We start from the raw sequence: 12,469 nt of genomic DNA on the forward strand, positions 1-12,469 counted from the left end.
GAGGAACAGAGGCAAAAAGTTGAGGGAGACCACGCCAAGGATGAAAAGTCTATCACCGTTGCTAAACATTTTGGTGCAAAACTGTGTTAGTGCAGTTTTGCACCAAAAAGTATAAATCAGGGCCTGAGTGTCCTATATGTAAATGAAACACCCAAGTGACCCTTATCATCCATTGTGATTAAACTAGGACCCAGCCATGCAGATGGTATATATAAATCATGTTTCAAGCAAAAGAAAGCTCAGAGCCAACTTGTCAAAGTGTTGTATCATTAGAGGTTAGCTAATGACCAAAAGACGTCCTGAACTATTCTAGCATTAATCTGTTTTTCGCCTCTCTTCCCCTTAACTATGTAACAGGAGAAATACCTGTCACACAGTGTTGAGAAGTACCATAAATCTAAATCTTTGGCGACAATAACTAGTAAACTCTACAACAGCTGACACAGCTGTCTAAATACTTTTTTTCAAAAGGTGGGTTGCTCTCTTACAAGACCACTAGAGGCTGGGCTGTACAACGCAACCTGGAGATTTTTCACATCATACAATGTTAAAATAATGCACATCTCATTTGAAATAAAAAGGTGTTCCATTATCTGTGACAATGGTTTTCAGAGAACCTTCAATATATGATATCTACTCCCAAAATTTGATAAAATCTTTTGAGTCAGCAGAGTTCCGCAGTATCCACAAAGGAAAAATAACATCACTTAGAAAAAAGACACAAGAACAATCAGCATCTTTTATCTAATGGAAGTAAATGATGAGATCCTGAAAGTCTAAGGCTAATATTTGCCAAGGACCACCTGGGAGTTGCACCAGAAATAAAGGTTTCCCATGAGTCTTTAAGTGTTTGTCTGAAACTAAACATTATGGACAGTAATCCATCAAGCTACACATCTGAGAATCAAAATTTTGCCACCTATGATAAAGTCTAAGGGCCTCATTATGATTTTGGGCATGACAGCAGCCCGACAACCGCCAAGTTGGTAGTTGGACCGCCAGATTACGAGTCATGCGGGCCTATGGAGCAAAGACCACCACAATCCCGCCTCCACCACCAGGCAGCACAGACCGCCATGGTCATGAGACATCACAAACAGGCTGGCAGAGCCTTTGTTGCCACCGGACACATTATGCTGTTGCGCACCACCAATGTGACCAAGGTGGTCCAACCAGCACATCTCAGCAGGCAGAAACAGAGAAAATAAAGGGAGACACTCACCTGTAGGCAGTCTCACATGTCCAGTGCCACAATGGAGACCACCACACACACCCTGCTGCTGTTGCTGATCATCGAAGGAGTACAAAATCTACACCACTGTGGATGCAACCAATCCTAAGAACACACACCTGTGTCATTAACCGTAACAAAAGATTGTTGCACCGTCAGTCACATCAAAATGGGTCATGCTACAAGAACCAAGTACACGTGTCATTGTGTACACAGTCAGAACCATACAAGATAAAGACCATAAAGATGGACACATTCACAGTAACAATATGCCCCCTTTGGGCAGGTCATTCACACTGCGCTGCAATGGTTGCATGACAGAACCAAGCAAGCAGGAACAACGCATGACTTAATGCAATCGGAACCAAAATTGCAACATATCCACACATGCCTTTACCACGCATGCCTTTACAACAAATTTTGTTGTAAAATCCTGCTTAGTAAAGGCATATGTGGAAATGGTATGCGTGGTTCTATCATACAACCCCCCACCTGCACGGCCCAAAAGTAATCCCACCCCTAATAAACTACCTCGACCTCACACCCTCCCTAAGCCCGAAAAAAAAGCAACCTCCACCTCACCCCTAAAAACTAAACTACCCGACACCCCTACACAGCCAGAGCCCTAAAACCTTCCCCACCCAAATAACTAAACGACCCCCTACCCCTCCCCTTAAAAACTAAATTACCCCAACACCCCCACTCACCCTGAGCCCTAAAACCTTCCCCACCCCAATAACTAATCTACCCTGACCACACACCCACCCTAAGCCCTAAAAAAAAGCTACCCCAGGCCTCCCAACCCTGCCCCTAAAAACGAAACTACACAGACACCCCCACCCACTCTGTGCCCTAACACCCTCTCCCACCCCTAATAAGTAAACTATCCCGATCCTCCTACCCACCCTAAGCCCTAAAAAAATACTCAGTAAACCCTAAAAATTAAACTGCCCCAAGCCTCCACCCCACCCAATAAAAAATAGCCCGATTCCCCACCCACCCCAAGCCATTAATCCACCCTCACCCCTATAAACTACCCACCACCCCTGCACAACCCCCACAACATGTGGTTAAATACATTTCTCAACTGCAACCCTATACAAAAACATATGTCTGACCATCTCAGGCACAGGGACAGTGAAGGGTACACAACATTGTCTCACATATTACCAACATCACACCAAAATTACATATACAAATAAAACTCACACACTCACATGCCTCACAGGCCATGGATTGTCGTCACATTCAACACACATATGTATGGATGTTTCAAAGAACACAAACATCCCTCCATAAAACAGCCCTGCAATGTACCCATACATCACACACATTAGAGTACAATGGAAGGACATTGGCATGCACAATAGACAGAAAGATAAATATACAAAACTCACTATGCTAACAATACCTATACAATAGGGATCGGGGCATCAGGAGCACCCAGACAAGGAGGCTGCACTGGGATACATATCACTTTGCACATGCCCCTTAAACAACATTTGCACAGGAACTGGCCTTGCATTTATCGCAGGGACAAACAATACTAGACCCAAATAGCATGCCTATCTGCACAATGTGAAAGTACAAGTCAACAAAGCACATACAACTCCAACTGTAGGGGACATACCTCTATATGAAGTTGCTGCAAGGTACACACAGCTAATAGGACACATGCACATTCAATTGCAAACAAAGGTAGCACAAATGAACACACTCCATGTCTGAAGAAATGAAACACAAGCTGAGACACCTTCATCAGAAGGGGGCTGGGATTCAAAGGTCAAGGGAGTGGTTGTCTGGTGTGTTGGTGTGGATGTTGTGGGTGCATGCTTCTGGGAAGTATATTTGTGTTTGCGTGCTGTCTGTTGGGTGTGTCTTGGAGTCTGGGGGGTGGAGGCGCTGGGGGATAGAGTAGTGGATATATTTGCGTCATTTGGGGTGGTGACTGTGGGTATGCTGGATGTGCTGGATGTCTGTATGTCTGTTGTGGTGTCTGCGCATATTGTGCTTCAGGTGGATATCTGGGGGTCTGTTGTGGTGGTGTCTGTGGGTATGACGGGCGTGGTGGGTGTGCTACCAACTGTTGTTGTGGTGCCTGTGGGAATGCTGAATATTGTGTGTATAATGCTGGGGATGGTGGGGTTGTCAGGGGAAGTAGTAACTGTTGTTGTGTCTATGGGTGGCCGTTGTTTGCTTGTGTGCCAGTGTGTTTTGTGGTGCTTGTGTCTGTGTGTGCTGCTCTTGTGTGTTGATGTGGATGTGTGTGGAGCTGTCTGTGTGCTTGGGTAGGTAGAGGAAGGGGGATTTTGATTGGGTAGAGGGAGGTGGAGGGGGGACAGAAGGTGGGGGGTGTCTGGATGTCATCAGTGAGGAGGCCAGACCCTGAAATGGCCTTCCAGGAATGCATTTGTCTATTGTAGTTAAGTTGCCACTCCTTGGCTGACTGACTCACAGAGATACTTCCCAGGGGATCAATAGCCTCCTCACTGAAGTTAGCAGGTGTAACAGGGGCTGGGGCGGAGGTGCCTGCAGCAAAGTAGATGCCCACCCTCTTGGGTGAGCAGGCACGGGACACTGGGTGGGGAGCATCGGGGAGGGCAGTGATAGAATGGAGGGTGGTGGACAAAGATGGTACAGGGAGATGCCCCGATGGGTCCGCCACCACTGGGGAGTGTCCACTGAAGAAGAATCCAATGATGATGAGGATGTTATGGTCTCCCCTGTGGCACTCCCCTCGCCCTCCAAGCCACTGGGTCCCTCTGTGTCAGTGGTGTTGACCCACGGTCCCATGAGCTGATGCTTCCCTACTCAGCTCTGCCCTGCCTCCTTTGCTTGCCGGTGCTGATGCTACAAATACAAAGAGAAACAGGGTCATCACATGTCCATGAAAACACTTAAACAACAGCTCTGATTAACAAACATTACCATGATATCAAGTAGGCACCAGCAACACACTCTACCTAAGAGGCCCACACACGTGCCATACCATATTCACACATTCCATATGAACTGTCAACTGTCACCCACAGGATATTTAGGATATCAGACAACTACAATTGCATGGCTGAAGTTGTGCAGTCACAATATCCAAAAGTAGGATACATCATCACCCTCAAACCTTTGTCCCATGGAGCAGACCTCAGTCACTGTTGGCATACAATAGTAGGTCAATGCCAAATGCATTTCCACAGATCCCACACAAGGTCTAGCACCTCTTACAATGGCATACTCTGAGTGCATCAGTAGAAGCCATTAGTCCTTTGTATGCTGAAGAGACATCCATGTTGCCCAATGGGAAGCTACATCACAGTCTCCATTTTGGTCATGCAAACCCAGATGTCTATCTGTGCATGAATGCTTGTACCCAAAAACATGTGATTTCAACATAACTGCAATTCACGCCATGATGCTGGCCAACAGTCAGGGTACAAACCTTACACATTACACATGTGCAGTGCACTTTTCCATATTATGCTACATCAAGGGCATAGATATTCACATAGCGGCTCTAAACTCTAGGCCTACCTATTGTGTCCCTCATTTCTGCTGCAGTTGTACATGCCAAATGACATGGTATGACGGCTGAGGGTATGTGGCAGCTCATAAACAATAGTAACACTCCTGTTTGTGGCACAGCATGACATGTATCCCCAGTGTACTATTCCATCAACAGTTTCCTATGTACATGTATGTTAAAGAATACAGACATCATCTCATCAATATCAGTAGACCATGTATGAAACTTCAGCTTACAAATGCTGTTCAAAAGAGGAAGGGACACATGTTGAAATATAGGCACAAGGAATGTTGGCAACAGTGATGGCACATAAATCCTGTTAGTGTACATTCTCCACTTATCAAGGGAAAGTATTGACCTATAGTGGCATGCAAATAACAATATAAGCACTGTCACATGTATGTTGGACACCTTTACAATAAACTACATTGAGGCAGCGGCACCCATCATACACTGAAGATAACTAGCCTCTGATTGGCAGATGCCTATATTCACATTTACCCAGACACATGGTTAAGGACAGTGATCCATCACCTACCTACATTTGGCGTATAACATTTAGGAGTGGTGGTCTGTTGCACAGAAATTACACACACTATAACAACAAACAGTACTTCATTGATCAATGTACCCAGCCATATGTTGCCCCTGCAGAGCAAATGGTTTGTAGATTCCACCCATTTATGTCCTAGGTTCCTGGGTCAATATGCAAGGCACAGAAGTATGCACCGCATGACATGCCTACACAAGCAGTCACTCATCTACTGTGTGACACAAGGCTTAACCTTAATTGTCTGAGGAGCTGTCAGAAATTAACTCATTCAGTTGGCAATGTGACAGGCAGGAATATGCCCTGTACTCATTCCATTGTGGGTGCTGTGCTGCCCTCAAATGCCCATCAAGCTCTGGATAGGCCACCAGCAGAATGTGGGTCATTAGGGGGTCATGGTCCGACAGGCATCCCATCTACATTAGGAGGACATCATCAGCTGGACCTCAGCGATCTTCCAGGCCCAGCATCTCAGGTCCCCCCACCTTTTCCTGCAGTGGGCACTCCACTAGCTGTGGACCCCCTGGATCTGTACCTTCTTGGCGATGGCTCTCCAAAATCCCTTCTTTTGATGGGCATTGACTAGCATGGATGCAAAAGACAAATCAAGAGATCATGAACCCAAGTTTCATCACAAATGGTTGAGTCACATAAATGCCAGTAACATCAATCTAGAGCCTTCCTATTTGTCAATATTTCCCATGTGTGACTCATACAAGCCAATAAGTACAGGGACATGACTACAGACTTATATTTATCCATTTGCAGACTAACCCACTACCCTACTCAGGCCCTACAATGACTAAACAAGCTTACTGGCATCATGTAGGTCATGCTAAAGCAACCTGAATGTGATGTGAGCCTCTATGAAACACTACACACCTGTATGGCTTCTAAAGGGTAAACTCCTAAGGCATCAATGGACCAATGCATTCACACTCTGTGAGAATGACTCTCTGTATACAGTCCCTACAGGCAACTGCCAGAGTATAACCCAAACATTACACATCGGTAACTGGCATGGTGGGTACAGAAAGTGTCTTTACTGTCCATGTGTGGATATTTGGACTAACAAGTGCAGACTCATGTGACTTCAGGGGGTGGGGTTCTATGTCGTGTACCTGTAGCGCAGAACGCTCCTTTGGACACATGTGTCCATCCTACAGAGACGGCATCCAACAAACAAAGGCATGTGCTGAATAGTTTCTGCAATGTTACCAAGCTACTAATTTACATATCATGGCCTCCCAGGAATCAACACACTGTCTGCTCTGTGGGACTGTCATATATGCAATAAGCCTGTATAGGATAAATATGACCTGTGTGAAGGGCTTTGGGAGTAAGGGACATGTCATTTGTCAAAGACAAACATTGACAATGTTGCTAAGTGCACATATGGCTTAGATTAATAACTTACCTCTATACCCATTCCTAATCTAATCAAAGGAATGAGGCATTCTGGGCATAATTTGCCACCAGAGCCTCATACTGGCCACATGACAGGATCTGCTGGGGTACGGGGAGTGGCACAGTGCCACAGTTGCATAACTACAGTGACTCTACCCCAGCCTAGACTAGGACCCATACTTGGAGATACTGTTGACAGGCCCTTGTCTCTGCAAGTTAAACATATAGAATCTAAATGACACTCCATTTCCATCACTTCATATATGACAGTCCATCATGTAGCCAACATCAATTTGGCATGTGGTGTGCGTGGCAACCTGAAGGGTAGAGTGAGTCATGATACGCCTTCCAAACAACAGTTTAGCAAGGGCAGATGTGTTTAGCTGTGGCACCATATACCTTGCTCATATTACTCTCAACTGACTCATACAACACACATACTCATCTCATGCTGTCAGGCACATACATGTTGTCTGACATTCACAACAATCAAGAAGAAGGAGATGGCAGTGATGTCCCAGCACCTAGTTATGTGCATCCAACACAAGTAGTATCCAGGAAGCCAAAAACTCACACAACACAATGTAACTGAACTTTACATATGGTACTGGCCACCAATACCTGCACATTGTACTCCCCATTGATGCCCCACAAACTGCAACAACAGGCACATGAGTAGTCAACCTGGCACACATGGCCACATTCTAGCTTGTGAGGAGGGTAAGGGTGGTGAAGTATAGAAAACACTGCACATGAGGTTCTTATCTGCTCTTTTGGTGCACCATAGAGCTGTCCATACAGGTGTATGACTTTATCCACTAGCCTCTTCAGCTCCTCTGGAGAGAAGTCAGGGGACCTATCACTTGCTGGATGTGCATGATTGCTCCCAGATGTGGTACACAGCAACTCTAGTAGGGGAGGTCTTGCTAGCAGCAGTGTCAGGAGTCAAGGGAAAGAATCTACAGAACATGGCGGTCATGTCCACCACGTGCGTGGTCATCACTGCCAGCGGATACAGCCATTAGCCTGCGACCACTACTGGCAACAATGTTAGCCTATGGCTGTGTCCACCACGGTTGCAACTGACTACTGCCATGACGTCTTCCACTGGAGGCCGTGGGCGGTTCCTAATTTCCAGTGGAGTAGGTCAGACAGCCGCCATTTTGGAGGCCTGAAATGCTGCACTGGGCTTCACAAACTGGGTAAAACCCTTGAAAATGTTATTTTGAGCTCATAAACATGCTTATTCCATCTTGTCATGTAGGGCCTACTACTCAAACACAATTGTAGTATGTTGCAGGGCACAGATGGCATTTAACAGTGGAGCACAGTCCACCCTGGCTGAAGGTCATTTTTGTGTTAGGGATATCCAGTCACATTTCGAGGGGCAGTTGTGTTGCACGTTTGGTCCAGCTATATATGGTGTGGACTCATGTGTGAAAAACCATGGAGGTCATATGTGACCCTTGTGTTCCTTGCAGCTATGATGTGTCCTGGTTGCCATGTCTATCCCTTCTGAAATGCTTTGTCACTTGTGTGGCTGTGGACACGATGACTAAGGTTAAAAATCATGCCTTGTCATACATAGGTACCCAGGGAGAGGGAGGAAGAAACAACCACCTGTCTACTGTTCATTGCCGTACCTTCAGACCATGAAAGAACAACACATAATCCTTCTTTACCATCTGAATAGGCATGCAACAGTGGACGTATGTTGGTAGTTGGAGCCAGCTATTAGTTGTCCAACTAGCATACCACCCATTGCAGAAGTCATGTCAGTATTGCACTTCCTAGCAACAGGGTCCTTCCAAAATACAGTGTCCCTGTCAGCTGGAATGTCCAAACCTATGATCAATCTGGTTTTGGAGGCTGTCCTCTCAGCAATGTTGAAACACCTGGACAGCTACATCCAGTTTCCCCGAAATCAGGATTTAGCCCATGTGAAGGGTGACTTTTATGTTTTTTTATACCTCCCAGGTGGGGGCCATTGTTGGCACACATGTTGGCTTGGTGCCACCGCATGCCGATGAATAAGTATGTCACAACAGAAAGAGCTTCCATTCCATCAACATGCAAATTGTCTGGCGGATATCTACATTTCACTGGTCTGTGCCCGTTATCAAGATTCAGTCCATGATTCCTTCATAATGCAGAACAGCACCATATCCCAGCTGATGTCACAACTGTACTCAGAGAGGGCATGGCTAGTTGGTAAGTCACATCTGTCCTGTTTGTGTGTATGCAATGTCAGGTGCTACAGTCATGAAGTGAGGAACTCATTGTTGTACATGTGCCCCATTTCTTAACGGGAGACTACGCATATCCAAACCGTCCTTGGTTGTTGATGCCAATAAGGGAATCCAACTAAACCATGCAAAGTCCACTTCAATGAGGCCCATGGAAGAACACGGCGGTAGTGGAGAGGGCTTTTGGACTCCTGAAGGCCAGATTTAGATGTCTGGACTAGACAGATGGAGCCCTCCTCTACTCACCCAGGAAGATGTCAGATCACTGTGGCATGCTCCATGCTTCACAACATTGCCCTGCGGAGGAATATCCCATACATCTCATGGGGGGGGAGCCTGCAGTGCCACCGGCTGAGACTCATGAAATGCCCAGAGAGGATGAAAGCGGTGAAGAGGAAGGAGCTGACTTATGGGAAGATCTCATCAATAGCTACTTTTCATGATTGTAAGTATGTCATGTGATCTAATGACAGTGACTGTAGGAAGAACTGTAGTTGTGAGGGTGTTTTGGCAACAACTTAAGAGAGGATACTCTGCAGTATTCAGCCAAAGGGTGCTTGAAGAGTTAACCTTTGATATATCCCAACCTTGATGTAGCTACTTTGTTTGTGTCAGTCTCATTGCAGTCTCATTGCAATATAGTTTCCTTTTCCTTTCCCTTCCATGCTTACTATGTGAATTGCGTTATAGGTATGTTTTCAAACCTGTACTCCTAGTTTTGTCTTTATACAGGAACCTTCACCATTATATCCTCATGTGGGCATTTCAGAGTTGTGACATTGGTAGGCACCTGATGCAGTTCTGAAATACGAAGTGGACATGGGTTGTTCCAGGTACTGTAGGTCACAGATTTGGGGTGTATGAGACCTGTGCCAAGGCAGCTTGAACAGTGTTTGGGTGGAAGGTCAGAAGTGCAGAATCTTGCTTATTGTACTGAGTTAGGTCAATTGCATGATGTGTGTGATCATGTTGGCATGAAATATTTTATCATCAATTGCAAGCAAGGCATTCACCCTTCACATAAGCTAAACACTATTCTTGTATGACCTGCTGTAGATGTATGTCATCTTTGCAGGCCACAGTGCCTGTGTCACAACACTGACATATGTTTGCGTAATACAACCAGATGCATAGTCATTGGATTACAATGGGCCTGTGATCAGGGACTGTTGTACTGCCCTGTGTCAGTACCTTGGTTTCTGTCATGTTGGATTTCTTTGGTGTGGCATGTGTTAAGGCTCAAGCTGGTGACAATATCCACTTTTCTGTTTGCCTATTCTAAGGGCAATGTCTGACAAGGGCCTACCTTCCATGGTCTACTGGGGCTGTACCTTGCTATGTGTACCTTGAAACAATATGAGTGAGCCATTCTTGGCTATAACAGGCCAGACATTTCAACAGCATATGTGTTGTACACTGGAATAAAATGTTTGTTGTGACCAGACACTTGTAGCAATGTGTGTGTGTGTGTTGGTAGTAATCCTTAGCAGGACACTGTACAGGTAACATACCCCTCCTTGCATTAGCATCTAGTGTCTTCCTCATGTGCTTCACGTGGTCTTTCATCTCTACATAGCAAACTGTGTAACAGAAACAAGCAGACAATGACTTTGTAATAGGTGGATTTATTAAAAATGTGTGCAGAACCTAATAGTGGGGCATGATAGAAAAGAAAAGTGAAGGGTTCAGTCATGGTGGATGAAATCATTGGAGTAGATGCCACACCACTGGAAGTACAAAGTCCAGTGTATTCCTCCCATAGGAAATGAAAGGTGGTTGAAGAACAGTCAACAGAGTGGATATGTGGAACACAAATTAGGTAATTTTGGAAGAGGTCACTTGCAGGCAGTGGTGGGTGTCTTGCCATCCAAACCCCCTGGAATCTTTGCTGGATGTTCCCGTTTGTGTGGTGGGAGGATCTGCTTCTGCAGAGGCAGGGGTGTATGGGGTGGGTTCTTCCCCTGACAGGGACTCCCTTCAGTGGCTGGCACCAATGAATGGTCCTGTGTAGATGCGCCAAAGGAAGTGGTAGTGTGTTGTTGATTATCCCTGATCATGGTGGTGTTAATGTCCCTCAGCACCCATTTTAGGGAGGCTATGTTGGTATTGTGGGCCTCCTACTGTTCATACATTTCTCCATGGATGTCCTGCTGCAGCTGCTTGATTTTGCAGAGTTCTGCAAGTACCTGACCCATCACACCTTGAGACTCCTGATAGACCCCCAAGACATGGCTTATGGTGTCCTGCTCAGGAGCATCCACAGTAGCATTACCTCCCTGGCCCACAGCATCCCTCCCATGTACCCTATCCCCACAGCCCTGTGCCTTTGCCACAGGGTGCCCCTTCCCACTGGTTCCAGGACCATCATTGTCAGAGGTGTTTTGCTGCGACTCAAGATCATGGACTCGGGGGCACAGGATGGTTGTCACAGTCCTAGGGACCTAGGTTGGGGGACGAAGGGCTACCTGTGATGTGGAAGCAACGGGGCTGGGAGGTGATGTAGTGGCCACAGTGAGACTCACTGTTGGGGTCTGTCCAGGTTATCCAGATGGGCCAAAACCATCCTCCATGTCCAGATGTCCAGGACTTCCTTTTTCACTGAGGGCTTCATCCAGGGGGGTAGCAGCGATCTCTTATGTAGGCTTTGTGTGGCCAGTGGCAGCGTGACCTGTTGATGTGAAAGGTACATTGTTACTGGTTGTATTGTGACATCTACCTCCAAATGTTTACAGTGACATTTCATAAAGGCCTTGTACATAGTTGAATTGCACGTTATCCTATTGTGACAGTTACCCATGCTATTGGTTGTATTGACCTGACATTTGTGAAGCATGCCAATTCCATGAGTCAAACAGTTGCTGAAATGTGCAGATCATTAGCCCTTGGGAGGATGGCCTGAGAATGGCATCTTGCCACCAGTGCAGGCAAAACAGTGTCTAGGTGAGATATGTCTGTGGCCGTTTTGAGGCCTATTTGATTGTTATGCAGGCAGACTCATGACTTTGTTGTGTATGTGATTGAAGTCAGTGCATTGTGAATGTGGCTGCTGTCAATACCATTCTGGTGACACATCTTGAGGCCTTTGGGTTCATTGTTTTGCACACATGGTAAGGTATCCTTCCTGCCATCAATAGTTTCATCTTGGTTTAGCAGGTCAAGATGGAGCTAGTTAGCCAGACACATCTCAGAGCTGACCATGATCTGTATCTTGGTCCCTTCCAGGCAAGTAAACCTCATTTGAGAGTTAGCAGGCAAGGGTTTTTGGACAAGTGACAACTGTTCTGGTGTTTGGAATATCTGAAACAGTGCCTACTGGGAGTTGCAGTCATGTCATTCTCATACTACACGCATTTGTCAGATGGCATCCTCCTAGCTAAGTGAACTTCAATTGAGATTTCACAAATAGATGGAATTGGGCATGTGACCATTGTTTTTTTGTTCAGAGTTAGGAACACAGGGCCCTTTGGGTTTGGCATTCCAGTCCCTCCCTCTACCCCCCACCATACATATGTTAT

Source organism: Pleurodeles waltl, chromosome 11, assembly GCF_031143425.1.
Source record: "Pleurodeles waltl isolate 20211129_DDA chromosome 11, aPleWal1.hap1.20221129, whole genome shotgun sequence".
Lineage (NCBI taxonomy): Eukaryota > Metazoa > Chordata > Amphibia > Caudata > Salamandridae > Pleurodeles > Pleurodeles waltl.